The following is a 15,504-nucleotide window of genomic DNA, read 5'->3' as shown; positions in this document are numbered from 1 at the left end:
TATTTCTAAATGGGAAGATAATACAGGTAACTCCTAAGAAATTTAGCAATAGTAAGGCAGTTAGAAGGGCTTTATAGACAGAGGGCTTGGGAATGAGTTGATTATGTTGGGATAATCTCTTTTTAAAAATGGAGTAAGAAAGAGAGATGCACTAAGAAAAGAGGGAAGGGAGAGGTAAAATAAGGGAAATTCACTCACAGACTTCCAAGGAAGAATGTTAATGGTGAGAGATAAATGGAGGGGGCAATGCTTGAACTTTACTCTCATCAGAACTGGTTCAAAGAGAGAAAAATAGGCATACACACTCAGTTGAGTATAGAAATCTATCTTATCCAATAAGAAAATAGGAGAAGTAGGGGATAAGAGATATGGGAGAGCAGATGATAAAAGAGGGCAAATTAAGGGAGACAGTGGTCAAAAACAAAACAAACTTTTGAGGAGAGAAAATAGAAAAGGAGAAATAGAAGAAAATATCATAGAGGGAAATACATAGTAATCATAACTGAATGTGAATAGATGAGCTCACCCATAAAACAGAAACAGATAATAGAATATGTAAGAAACAAGAATCCAACAATATGTTGTTTGCAAAAGACACATTTAAAACAGAAGGACACACAGAGTTCAAATAAAGAACTGGAGCAGAATTTACTATGCTTCAGGTGAAATAAAAAGGGCAGAGGCAGCAATTATGATTTCAGACAAAGCAAAAGCAAAAATAGATCTAATTAAAAGGGATAATCAAGTAAACTACATTTTGCTAAAAGATGCCATAGACAACAAAGCAATTTTAAAAATTTAAGGGCAAATTTTCCTGACAAGAGACCTACTTATCAAATATATAAAGAACTGGATCAAATTTCTAAAAATAAGAGTAATCCCCAAATTGATAAATATGAACAGGCAATTTTCAGAAGAAAAAATCAAAGCTTTTTATATAGTTATATGAAAATGCTTTAAATCACTATTGATTAAAGAATGCAAATTAAAATAACTCTGAAATACCATCTCATACCTATCAGAAATGATAAATGCTGAATCCCTACTGGATCTATAATCCAAAGAGATCAGAGGAAAAGGAAAAGGTACTATCTGTATAATAATTCATAGCAATTCTTTTTGTGCAAAGAATTAGAAATTGAGATGATTATCATTTGGGGAATGACTGAACAAGTTGTGGCATATGATTTTGATAGAGTACTATTGTGCTATAAGAAATAATGAGAAGGGTTATTTCAGAAAAAAACATGGCAGTACCAATATGAACTGATATAAAGTGAAGTGAGAACCAGATCATTGTGTACAGTAACAACAATATCACAATGATAATCAACTAGGAAAGACTTGACTAGCAATACAATGATCGAAGACAATTACAAAGGACTCATTTACCTCCAGAGAGAGAACTGATGAATTCTTCGAGTGCAAAATTGAAATACAATTTTCTTGCTTCCTTTATTTTTCTTCTTGTTTTTTTTTTGTGATATGGTTAACATGGAAATGTGTTTTTTATCATTTCATATGTATAATTAAAAATATATTACTTGCCTTCTCATTGGTTGTGAGAGTGGTAGAAGGAAAGGAGAGAATCTGGAACTCAACATTTAAAAAAAGAATGTTAAAAATAAAAAATAAAATAAAATGATTAATTTTATTAAAAACTTTTGTTGGTACAGAACCCACATTTTCCCTTGTATTCCTTCTCCCCCCTCTCAGTGAGCTGTCCCACAAAGCAAGAATTTTTAAAAGAAAAAAAAAGGAGGAAAAATAAGCAAAACTGATCTAGGAATTTTCAAACTCTCTTCAGGCACAGAGGATGCTATGGCCATTGGTTTGGATCTGCTTTGGGGCACTAAACCACATTTCAATTGAGGGACTTTCTCAGAGTGATTTACCTGAGGGTTGCAAGTCCTTCTGGAAGGAATTCACTTTGTGAGGCAGTTGTTTGAATATCCTGGGATTCCTGGAAGGGAGACTAAAGATCCTTGAAGGAACTTGGACCCATTTCACTACTCTGAAGGATCCCAAAGCTCTGTGGTCAGTCTGGGGCAAAGGATAGACACCTTATCCTAGCTAAATAAAAGACGAATGAAGAGTTACCCTTCTAGGCTGTCCATGTTTGGCTTAAACTGATGGTTGTTCAGTAATTTCAGTCACATCTAACTCTTTGTAGCCCTTCGAACTGATTAGGGTTCATTAATCAGATATATCTTAACTGCTGAGCAGACCATATAAAACTGAGCTAACTGTAAGACTAATGTATGTTGTTGATTTACACAGAATGACTGAATCCATCAGTGCTCATTAATAGATTGATAACCCAGGATCCTGGTACATAGTGATAAAAATAAAGATATCATATATGAAACGCCAGGGAATTCTCACTGTCAGAGAGAGTGGATCCAATATAGAACCCCCTGGAGGAAACTTTGTAGAAGCACTACCAGAAGTAGAACAGCAGAGAAGAATTTTTGAGCTGGAAAGTATTTAAATGTTGTTTAATCCCCTCCTTTATCCAGATAAGGAAACTGAGGCCCAAAGTAGGAAGTATATAACTTGTCAACTGTATCCTGAAATCCCAGGCTAAAATGGGTGTTGAAAAGAGGCAGTGATATGTGAGATCAAAAGACCCAAAAGAATTGAAGGCAGTGTAGTCCTTTGAATCGTAAGTGGTGAAAACCACATGGGATCCTGAGAAGTGTTGATTTTTGTAGAGTGCCAAGTCATGGAAGCCTTAACTGGGTCGGTTCAGGAATGTACTTATCGTCAGGAGATTCAGACAGCTGGGGCAGAAGCCTTCAACTTGCATCAGGCTAAGGATCATGGATGGAAAAGGAAGGAAATCATTGGGGCAAAGCTTGGCTGGTGAAGATAGGTCTATTCAGAAGAGTGCTGGTAACTGTTTTAACTGGCTCTCCCCAAAGCACCACATGCTTTTAAGTTTAATCTGCATCATTAACATTTTTCTATCACTTCCTTAAATTTGGACCATCAATAAATCAATAATCTAAGGCCTGATTTGTAGCATTTGCTGATCCCAAGGCATTAATAATCCTACAGAAAAATTAACATCAGCTCTTGAGAGCTGGTATAGCCAGCTCCTGGAAATCTCCAGCCAACCCAGCATTTAGGAATCATTGTACTTGGAATATAGTTTTAGACTGAGGGAAAGAAGCAGCAAAGAGTAACCCTAAAGATGAGGGTGAGAGAGCACGAAGAGAGGCTAATTATTTAAGAAGGATGGGATTCCTCGTAAAGGGAGAGGGATGGGTAGTGTTGAAGCAGAGCCTTCACTGTTATTGGCACCAGGGAAAGTAAATAGTATAGACTGATAGGCGAGAGATTGGAATGCTGGATTAATGGTTACCCAAGGAAGGTCCCATCTGGTGACTCTTATCTTCTTGAAAGAAGTAATTAGGACATTTGTTGTGAGAGGGGAGGAGAGATGTGAGCTTGGAGTTTGCTCAGCTACTTAATGCCTTAGTGATTTTAGCAGTGTCATTTTTACCCCTCAGGGTCTGTTTTTTTTACTACCAAATTCAGTGGTTGGACTAAATCTCTAAGGTCATTTCTAGCTCTAAATGCTCTCATTCTGTAACAGAAGAATAGGAAGTACTCTGGGTGAACTATCATGGTTGCCAAATTTGAGAGTAAAAACCAGCAAGCAGTGACAGAAGTTAATTCAGAAGCTGGTCACTACATCTAGTTATTCAGTGACTTAGGTACAATTTAAGTCTATGTGATTCAATTAAAAAAGCATTTCTTAGGAACCTCTCTTGGAGTCAGGAAGAACTGAAATTAACTCCTGTCTTACTGACAAGCTACGTTAGTTGGAATCAGTTCCTTAACCTCTGCTTGCCTCAGTTTCCTCACCTGTAAAACGAGGGTATTGATAGAATTGTTGTAAGGAACAAATAATATATGTAAAGCACTTTTACAAACCTTAAAGTGATATAGAAATGCTAGCTATTATTATTATATATCCAACCCTTTTCTCTCTCCTGAGCTCCAGTGCCACATCACCAACAGCCCATTTGACATTGCAAACCAGATACTCCATAGACCACAAACTCAACATACACCAAACAGAACTTATGATCATTTCTCCCAAACCTAGCCCTCTCCTGAAATTTGCTGTTTCTGGTGAGGGCATCACCACTCACCCTTCCTGTCTTCCAGCTTCAAAATTCCTCTTGATTCCTCCTTCTCTCTTCACTCCCCTTAGCCATTCAGGTGCCCAAACTTGCTTTTTCTATCCATGCCACATCTCTCTCATCCATCCCTTTCTCCCTATTCACAAGGCCACCACCCTAGTTTGGACTGTGTAATTGGAAAATCTTGAACCCTTGGACTCCATCTCCCAGAATTCTTTTTCCTCATCCAAAAATTCCTTTTCCCTCCATCCACATAGCGTATTGTAAATGAGTTTACTGTAAACCCTGCCTCTTGTGCTTTTTTCCCCATGCATGGCTGGGAAAGCTGGTTTTGCTCAGGCTTTTACGTTTGTCTTTTTATTCCTTTTACTTCAAGTTAATGTTAATAAATCTTATTAAATGTGATACTTGGAGTTATTGTATATTAATTTTTAAGCTTGCAGGACCCTCCTCAGTCCAGCCCACAGGACTCTTATAATGTCAGTGTAAGCATCTTAGTGGTCACCAGAAAATAGAGATCAATGAGGGAAGGACAGTTGGAGATTTTTTGAGGCAATAAATCCAAGAAAACAGAGTATAGTTTTTGTTAACAATAGGGAACATTTATATACCATTTTAAGGTTTGCAGAGAAAGATAATAATAATAGCTAACATTTACATAGCACCTACTATGTGTCAGGCATTGTGCATCTCTTTCTTTGTCCTTTTCTTTTACTAGACTTTACTATTACTATTTCATTTGATCCTCTCAATGGCCCTTGGGAGGTAGGTTCTATTATCATCCCTATTTTAATGGATGAAAAAACTCAGGCAGATAGAGTGACTGCCTCAAAGTCACACATTTCCTAAGTGTCTAAGATTGGGTTTGAACTCAGATGTTCCTGACCCCAGGATCTGGTCTCTATTTACTGATCTGATCCACTTACCTGCCAAAGGGATCATAACAGCCACCAGGAATGTTATGGGGGAAAAGGGTATGTCATAGAATGGGAGAAAGGGGTACGTCAGAAAAATCAGTTGGTCCATTGAAGCCAGACATTAAGGTAAGTAAAAATCAGACCGAGCTGAGTGGACAGAGGGGGAAGGAGCCAGAGAGGGAGTCTCAAACAGGAATCGATGGGTTTAAGGAATTAAAGCTTGCATCAGTGGAGTGAAAGAAGACCAACCTTGCCGGTCCTCCCACTAGTTAATGAAGAAGAAAGGAGAGACAGGCAAGAGGAGGGCATGGCTGTAGAGGGGACTGTCTGGAGTATTTCCAGACCCATCACAAGGTAAGAGACTCCTTTGATAAGTGATGTTCTTAAACATGGACCCACTGTGGTCCATGAACTTTTGGGGAAAATATTATTTGATAACTACCCACATTTCAATGTAGTTAGCTTTCTTCATAAGCCTGGATCTTTTATTTTATGTATTTAAACACACTATTCTGGGAAAGGGTCCATAGGTTTCACCAGAATGCCAAAGGAGCCTGTAACACACAAAAAAGTAGGGGCCCCTGCTTTCAACTCCTTCCTTTCCCCCCTACGAGTTAGGAATGAAGAGGACTCATCTGTTAGTCTTAGAAGAGGCTTCTTGGCACTTCCTTTTACCCGTTAGGCCCCATTGTGGGATTGTGGGATTGGCTTGGAAAGCAGTTAATCCTATGAGTTTGGCTGGTGTCACAAAAGGCTTATCTGCCCTGCCGAGATAGAAAATGACTCTGCCTCCCTCAGGAGATGAGATGTCCTAGAGGGATTCTCTCACGGTAATTCCAAAAGAAAGAAAATTCTTTTGGCCTGGAAAGGGATCACAGTCATCTCAGTCTTTCCTGTAGCTCAAAGGGAATGAAGGGTTTCTGGCCTCTTTTCCTCAGCATGTATTCCAAATAGACGGGTGGGAGGGCAAGGACAAAAGTTAGGAAGAGCTTTTGGACCTGATCAGGCTGAAGAATGGACAGGTTGCCCCTGCCAGTGACTTCTAGGGCCCACCAATAGGGAGTGCTCACTAGGAAGTCGAGGAATGGCCCCTTAGTCAACTGATCCAAATGAAGCTTGATAGTTGGGAAACCAAGACTTGCAAGGGAAGAGTTTTTTAAAGCTAAATATCTTGTTATGGATAGATTTTATCTTTACATCAATCATATTAGCCCCTGCATCCTTCCCTCCATCCCTCACAACATAGAATTTTTAAGGAAAAAAAAAAGAAGACAAAAAGTTTAATTTATTCATACATCAACACCCCCCCCCCAACAAATCTGATTATTATACGTAATATACCACATTGATAAACCACCATAGGCAGCTAGGTGGTACAGTAGATAGAGATCTGGGTCTGGAATCAGGAAGATTTGAATTTAAATCCAAACCTCAGACACTTATTAGTTGTGTGACCTTGGGGAAGTTATTTGTCTGTGGGCCTCAGTTTCTTCAACTGTAAAATGAGAATCATAATAGCATCTACCTCGTGGTGTTGTTATAAGGATCAAAAGAGATAATATTTAGGAGCAGCTAGGTGGTACAGTGGACAATCAGATTCTATTGAAAGGACCTGGGTTCAAATTTGACTTCAGATACTTCCTAGCTATGTAATCCAGGGCAAGTCACTTAATACTATTTGCCTAACCCTTGCCCCCCTGTCTTTGAGTTACATGTAAAGAAACCAAAGGTTTAAAAAGAAGAGAGAAAATATTTGTAAAGTGTTTAGCATAGTGCCTGGCATATAATGGGTGCTTCATAAAAAAATAAATCCACCTTTGCAAAGGAGTAGGAAATGGGATATTTTCACATCTCTTCTTTGGGACTAAACTTTTTGTTTGTAATTGGTAATACTCCTTTTCAGTTAAATTGTGGTGGTGGAAGTCATTGTGTGTTCATTGTTTTTCTGTTTATTTTATTTTGGTTCAGTTCATCTAGATGCTTCTATACTTCTCTGTATTTGTCATAAAAATCTAGATAGCACAGTAGAAAAAGCTTTGGACTGGAGTCAAGAAGACCTGAGTTCAAATCCAACCTCAGATATTTACTAACTGCACCCTAGGCAAAATCATTTAACCTATGTCTACCTCAGTTGCCTCAGTTTCTTTATCTGTAAAATGCACCTGTAAAATAATAGCACCCCAGTTGTTGTGCTGATCAAATATGATATTTGTAAAGAATTTTGTAAATCATAAAGTGCTATATAAATGCTATCTAGTATGAATATTATTAATAATAATAACAATATATTCTTATTAATGCAGGGAAAGACTCTAAACCCAGAGACTGAAAGGCATGGTTGTAGAGAACAACCTACCTTTGTCTGTTTTAACTGTATTTTTCAGGTTCTCTCCAAATTTTCAGAAGACACAGCCTGTGTTTAAACAAGACACTGGAATCACAGGGAGTATTTCACAGCTGCCAGAAAAGGATTATGAAATGGAGTGCCTTCTGTAAAGTCTGTGTCTATGTCTGTAGGTCTTAAAAAATGAGAATCTTACCACGTAGAGCTACAATTTCCTCCACAGCTGCAACAATTTCTCTTTCTGAGGTTACAGATAAATCTACTCAAAATGAAAATTATTCACTGCCATAGTTTGCCCTCCTTACTACCTCCCAACAGCAGCTTGTTAATCCCAGGTGACATAAAAACCAACCTCCTTACACTGGGGAAGAATTTAAGGAAAGTGCAAAAATGTTAAATAATTTATCTCACATTATATAACCATAATACAGTACTTAGTACAGTGTCTGGCATATAGTAGGAGCTTAATAAATATTGATTGATTTATTGATGGATGAATGGATGGATGCTCCAAACCCAGCTTCCTGTCTCTATTCTCTGCCTGCTCCAATCATATTGCAAGCAGAATAATCTGTTCTTTCTGCAAGACTGGATGTGTCACTGCTCTGTCCAAAACCTTCAGAGGCTCCCTTTTATCTACCAAGTAAAATTGAAACCCCTTGTCCATCATTCAAGACCCCCCACGCTCTGGTGCCAAGTTACCTTATAAACTTTGTCTCACATTATTTCCCTCCAGATCTATATTGTAGCCCTACCATATCACCGATAGCTAGCAGGCCAGTTCATTTTGTATAATTTTCATAAAATCTAAGAATTAAAAGTTCTTGAGAGAAATTTTAGGAAAAGAAGCTCATTAACTCCCTGAATCAAGAAAAAGAACTGTTTGAAGAAAGTGCCATAAAATGGAGCAGCTGGGTAGCTCAGTGGATTGAGAACCAGGCCTAGAGACGGGAGGTCCTGGGTTCAAATCTGACATCTCTCAGATACTTCCCAGCTGTGTGACACTGGTCAAGTCACTTGACCCCCATTGCCTAGCCCTTACCACTCTTCTGCCTTGGAACCAATACACAGTATTGACTCCAAGATGGAAGGTAAGGGTTTAAAAAAAAAAAGAAAGTGCCATAAAGAAACCTACACAGCTTCAAAAAAGCCAGAATAAACGTTGGGATATAATGAACTGAACTGAAAGGGGGTTGAACACATCATTTATTCTGAATGTAAACTCTTGTGCCAAAGGGGACTGCCCCCTAGTTGACTTTTGCAAATGAACCTAGCAGACATTGGTTTTGCTCTATCTCTTCTATATCCCTCTTATCTCTAACTATTGTAGTTTCCTCTTAGAAAGTACAATATTGTATGCACCTTTACCTAGAAGATCTTTAGAGATATAAGCTAGTTATGTTACATGATCCACTGGGGAGACTAGTCTCCCAAAGAATCATAGAAAGGATTGTAAAGATAGGATTAACTCTCCCCTTGTCTATTTTTAGCTAATCAAATCAAGAATTTAAAGCATCCCACTTAACCATTAGGTAAGGGAGCTCACAAGTCACTTACTAGTTCACATCCCCAAAGGCCACAAGAACTGCCTGCCTTGGGCAGTACTAGGCAAATTGAAAGACTGCAATTGGTTTCTGTGAAGAGGGGGAAAGACAGGAAATGATGTGAAAAAGGGGGTATAAAAAGAGACCAACATAGTCTGGGCCTTCTACCATTCCTTTCCTGGCATTTGGAATAAGTGGCTGAGATCCCTGCCTTGGCTTTGGAGGAGACTCTTTCCTTGGATCCTGTGTCAACTTGCTGGGTGAATGGCTTGGGCTGTAGAGAAGGCTGAACGGGTGGACTTTTGACTGAAGGCTCCAGGAGGAGATCAAGACCTGAAGAAGCCTCCTGCTGGGGTGCTGAACTGGACTTCACTTTGCTGGAGAAACTCTTAGGGCTGGTAGGTTTGTTAAGAATCTGTCTATCTATATTTCCTACTTTCACTCTTTCAACTTCTTTGTAAATAAAAGCTGCTAAAAGTCATTTTGATTTAAGCTATAATATTTTAAACTTGGCAATCACAATATTACTTTATAACTCTCTTATTGAGTAAAAAAAAAAAAGCAATTTTAATCCTTACAATTTGGAACAGATGATGAGAGGGATATGAAATTAGACTGGAAAGATGAGTAAAAGCCAAATTGTGGAGAACTTTAGTACCAGCTTGAATATGATAGCTTTCTCCAAATAATTAAAGAGCTGTATTTTAAAGAGGGAAAATATGCTGAGGAGTACTTATAGGGAAGTAGATTTCAATTCAGCATGACAGAAACTCCTAAAAATGGAGCTACGCTACAAGCTTTTTAAAGAAGAGCAGCCTCTCATATCTAATGTGACTTACCTATCAACATGGGTTGAGTGGTTGGATTAAAGCAAAGGTTCTTTTTTTAAAATAATATTTTATTTTTCTCAATTACACATAAAAACAATTTTTAACATCCATTTTCTAAAATTGTGAATTCCACATTCTCTCCCTCCCTCTTTCCTATTTTCTCTCTCTAAGATGGTAAGCAGTTTGATATAGATTATACATGTGCAACCACACAAAACATTTCCTTATTAGTCATATTGTAGAAGACATATAAAAATAATTAATGAAATAGAGTGAAAAAGAGTATGTTTCAATCTGTATTCAGATTTCATCTCTAGGGGTGGATAATATTTTTTTGTCCTTTGGAGTTGTCTTGAATCATTGTATTGCTCAAAATAGATGTCTTTAATTGTTGATATACAATGTTGTTATTATTGTATACAATGTTCTTCTGATTCTACTCATTTTGTTTTACATCAATTTGGATAAGTCTTTCCAAGTTTTTCTGAAATCATTCTGTTTGTCATTTCTTATATAGCACAATAGATTGTTCAGTCATTCCATAATTGATGGGAATCCCTTCAATTTCCAGTTCTTTACCACCACACAAAAAAGAGCTGCTATAAATATTTTTGTAGAAATAGATTCTTTCCCCCTTTTTTAAAAATTTAATTTAATTTAATTTTTATTTGTTCAATTTCAAACACTATTCCTTGGTTACAAAAGTCATACACCATTTCTCCCTCCCCTCCCCCTGCCCTTCCTGTAGCCAACACGCAATTCCACTGGGTATCACATATGACCTTGATCAGAACCTATCTCCATGTTGTTGATGTTTGCACTAGGATTTTCATTTAGAGTCTACATCCCCAATCATATCCCCTTGACCCATGTAATCAAGCAGTTGTTTTTCTTCTGTGTTTCTACTCCCACAGTTTTTCCTCTGAATGTGGATAGTGTTCTTTCTCATAGATCCCTCTGAGTTGTTCAGGATCACTGCATTGCCACTAATGGAGAAATCTATTACATTCGATTGTACCACAGTGTATCAGTCTCTGTGTACAATGTTCTCCTGGATCTGCTCCTTTCGTTCAGCATCACTTCATGGAGGTTGTTCCAGTCCCCATGGAATTCCTCCACTTTATTATTCCTTTTAGCACAATAGTATTCCATCACCAACATACACCACAATTTGTTCAGCCATTCCCCAATTGAAGGGCATCCCCTCATTTTCCAAATTTTTTGCCACCACAAGGAGCGCAGCTATGAATATTTTTGTACATGTCTTTTTCCGTATTATTTCTTTGGGGTACAAACCTGCAGTGCTATGTGGCTGGATCAAAGGGCAGACAGTCTTTTATCACCCTTTTGGCATAGTTCCAAATTGCCCTCCAGAATGGCTGGATCAATTCACAACTCCACCAGCAATGCATTAATGTCCTGTCTTTGCCACATCCCCTCCAGCATTCATTACTTTCCATTGCTGTCACATTAGCCAATCTTCTAGATGTGAGGTGATACCTCAGAGTTGTTTTGATGTGTATATCACTGATTATAAGAGATATAGAACACTTTTTCACGTGCTTATTAATAGTTTTGATTTCTTTGACTGAAAATTGCCTATTCATGTCCCTTGCCCATTTATCAATTGGAGAATGGCTTGATTTTTTTGTACAATTGGTTTAGCTCTTTGTAAATTTGAGTAATTAGACCTTTGTCAGAGGTTTTTGTTATGAAGATTGTTTCCCATTTTGTTACTTCCCTTCTAATTTTGGTTACATTGATTTTGTTTGTACAAAAACTTTTTTAATTTGATGTAATCAAAATTATTTATTTTACATTTTATGATTTTTTTCTAAGTCTTGGTTGGTCCTATCTGGTGGAGAGACTTCCGGCCTCTTCAACATCTCCAATGGCGTGAAACAAGGCTGTGTCCTTGCTCCAGTGCTATTCAACCTATTTTTCACCCAGGTATTACTACATGCTGTGATGGATCAAATACAGACTGGATAGCTCATCATTCCACCTTCGCCACCTGACCGCAAAAACAAAGTCAACAGAGAGACTCATCCTGGAAGCTCTCTTTGCAGATGACTGTGCTCTCATGGCCCACCAAGAAAATCATCTCCAAACCATTGTGGACAGGTTCTCCACCACAACAAAACTGTTTGGCCTGACTATCAGCCTCAGCAAAACAGAGGTGCTGTTTGAACCCGCACCAGGCAGGCCAACGAACCAGCTGTGCATTACAATGGACGGCACGCAGCTTTCTAACATCAATACCTTCAAGTACCTGGGCAGCACCATCGCCAACGACAGGTCCCTAGATCATGAGATTAATGCCAGGATCCAAAAGGCCAGCCAGGCACTTGGGCGGCTGCACTCCAAAGTCCTCCAACACAGCAGTGTAAGCACTGCGACTAAGCTCAAAGTGTACAACGCAGTGGTCCTCAGCTCGCTCCTGTACGGTTGTGAGACATGGACACTGTACTGGAAGCACATGAAACAGCTGGAGCAATTCCACCAATGCTCCCTCCGGTCAATCATTAGGATCCGATGGCAGGACCGAATCACCAACCAGGAAGTCCTCGACAGAGCCAGCATCAAAGTCCTGGTCCTCCAAACCCAGCTACGACGGTCTGGACACGTCATCCGCATGGACCCACAGCGAATACCAAGACAGGTATTCTATGGTGAACTGTCAGCTGGACTCAGGAAACAAGGCCGACCAAAAAAAAGATTCAAGGACCAGCTAAAGTCCAACTTGAAGTGGGCTGGCATGACACCAAAGCAACTAGAACCCGCTGCCTCTGACAGAAGCAGCTGGCGAGCCCACATTCACCATGCCGCCGCCACCTTTGAAGATGAGTGACGTCGACGTCTTGCTGCTGCGCGTGAACGCCGACACCAGGCCACAACCGCACCTCCCGTAACAACTGGCGTCCCATGCCCCGTGTGCCACACACTGTGTGCCTCAGCCTTTGGACTTCAAAGCCACATGAGGGTACATCAATAGATGATAATGCACAAAGACAATCGTCATTCTCGGCTTCCGAGAGACTACTACTCCTTGGTTTTAAAATCTTTCCTTTCTCAAAGGTCTGACATGCATAGTTCCCCTAATTTACTTATAGTTTCCTTCTTTATGTTCAAGTCATTCACCCATTTTAAGTTTATCTTTAATTGTTGATATACAGTGTTGCTATTATTGTATACAATGTTCTTCTGATTCTACTCATTTTGTTTTACATCAATTTGGATAAGTCTTTCCAAGTTTTTCTGAAATCATTCTGTTTGTCATTTCTTATATAGCACAATAGTATTCCATCACATGGCGTAGGGTGTGAGATGTTGATCCAAACCTAATCTCTCCCACACTGTCTTCCAATTTTCCCAGCAGTTTTTATCAAATAGTGGATTTTGATCCCAAAAGTGAGGATTTGGGGGCTTGTCATAGACTGTCTTGCTGAGGTCACTTAACCCAAGTCTATTCCACTGATCCTCCTTTCTGTCTCTTAGTCAGTACCATCTTGTTTTGATGATCACTGCTTTATAGTATAGTTTGAGATCTGGGACTGCAAGACCACCTTCCTTCGCATTTTTTTTTTCATGATTTCCCTGGATATCCTTGATCTTTTGTCTTCCAAATGAACTTTGTTATGGTTTTTCCTAATTCAGTAAAAAAGGTTTTTGGTACTTCAATGGTATGGCACTAAATAAGTAAATAAGTTTGGGTCATTTTTTTTTTAATTAGCTCATCCTACCCAAGAGCAGTTAATGTTTTTCCAATTGTTTAGATCTAGTTTTCATTGTGTGGAAAGTGTTTTGTAGTTGTGTTCATATAGTTCCTGTATTTGTCTCAGCAGATAGATTCCTAAGTATTTTGTATTGTCTAGGGTGATTTTAAATGGAATTTCTCTTTCTAATTCTTGCTGCTGAGATGTATTGGAGATATATAGAAATGCTGATGACTTGTGTGGTTTTATTTTGTATCCTGCAACTTTTCTAAAGTTGTTGATTATTTCCACTAACTTTTTAGTTGATTCTCTACGATTCTTTAAGTAGACCATTATATCATCTGCAAAGAGTGATAGCTTGGTCTCCTCTTTGCCAATTTGAATACCTTCAATTTCTCCTTTTCCCTTTTTAAAAAATCTCTTTGGAACCTACATGAACTGATGCAGAGTGAAATATGCAGGTCCAGGAAAACATTGTACACAGTACTAAACATCAGTATTGTGGAATGATCAACTGTGATAGACTTAGCTACTCTCAGCAATACAATGATCCAGAGACTTATGACAAAAAATGCTGTCTACCTCCAGAGAAAGAATTGCTGGAGTCAGAATGTAGATGAAAGTATATGATTTATCACTTGGTTATTTGGGCTTATATTTGGGGAGTTTGGTTTTATAAGATTATTCACTGACAAAAATGAACAATATGGAAATATCTTTTGCAGATTAAATTAGATAGATAGATAGATAGATAGATAGATAGATAGATAGATAGATCGATGGAAGGATGAATGGGTAGATAGATATAACCCAGATTGAATTGCTTGCCAACTTCAGGAGAGGGGAGGGGAGGGAAACAATTTGGATCATATAAATTCATAAAATGTGAGTGTGTAAATTTGTTTTTACATGTAATTGCTAATAAATGAATGAATGAATGAATGAATGAATGAATGAATGAATGAATGAATTATGGGGGGGGGGAACCTCTTTGGGATACAGATCCACTAGTGGCATTACTAAATTAAAGAGTATGCACAATTTTATAGCCCTTTGGGCATAATTCCAAATTGTAGAACAAGAGTTCTTAACCTGTATTCTAGTCTGCGCATAAATTTCAGGAGTCTGTGAATTTAGTGGGGAAAAAAGGCATCTTTATTTGCACAAACCTCTTAGAGTCTAACTGAAATTCATCATTTCTTTCTATAATGAATTTAAAAAAGACAATAGAGGTTTTGCTAGATTGCCAATGGGATCTGTGATATAAAAACAAAAGTAAGGAACCCTCAGATTTTGATGTCCTTTACATCTCTGTGTTCTTTCAAGCTAAGAATATTAGACTATGGTCCATAAAGTTCTAAGTTCATCTCTCTCTCTCTCTCTCTCTCTCTCTCTCTCTCTCTCTCTCTCTCTCTCTATTTCTCTCTTTGTCTGATTGAAGGTGTCTCAAAAGACTTAGTGCAATGTTAAATTGCCCCAAGATTTTGGGAATATCTAGTTTTCTGTGAATTGAATGAAAACTGTTACAATGTAAAAGATCTATATCTTTAAAAATGCTTTCTCCTCCATTCATCTAGTTGATAACTGGAAAAAATGTTCTAGAAGCAGTATGGAATAATAAAGAGAATACTGGACTTGGAATCACAGAAGACTTGAGTTTACTTCTTGCCTCCAATGTATCCTATACAGGTGAGTGGGACAATTTGATGGACTTCTTTGCATTTCTATTTCCTCCTCTATAAAATGGGAACAATAACTAGGTTATTGTGAGGCTCAAGTGAGATGGCACATGTAGTACATTGTAAACCATAACACACTATACAAATGTAATTAATTGGCTTATTTCAGTAGGAATCAATGAATTTCATATTTTCTTTATGTTGAGTTTTGTTTTTTAATGGGTAGTATGATTAATTTTTTTTAATGTGCCTATTGCTTCTGATTCTTTCTGTGTGGCAAATTTTGTAACTTCCTCTGTCTAAAAATGAAACTTTTCATA

This window comes from Monodelphis domestica, chromosome 1, assembly GCF_027887165.1.
Source record: "Monodelphis domestica isolate mMonDom1 chromosome 1, mMonDom1.pri, whole genome shotgun sequence".
Taxonomy (NCBI): domain Eukaryota; kingdom Metazoa; phylum Chordata; class Mammalia; order Didelphimorphia; family Didelphidae; genus Monodelphis; species Monodelphis domestica.
The sequence above is the reverse complement of the archived record's forward strand: the minus strand, read 5'-3'. Positions refer to the sequence as shown.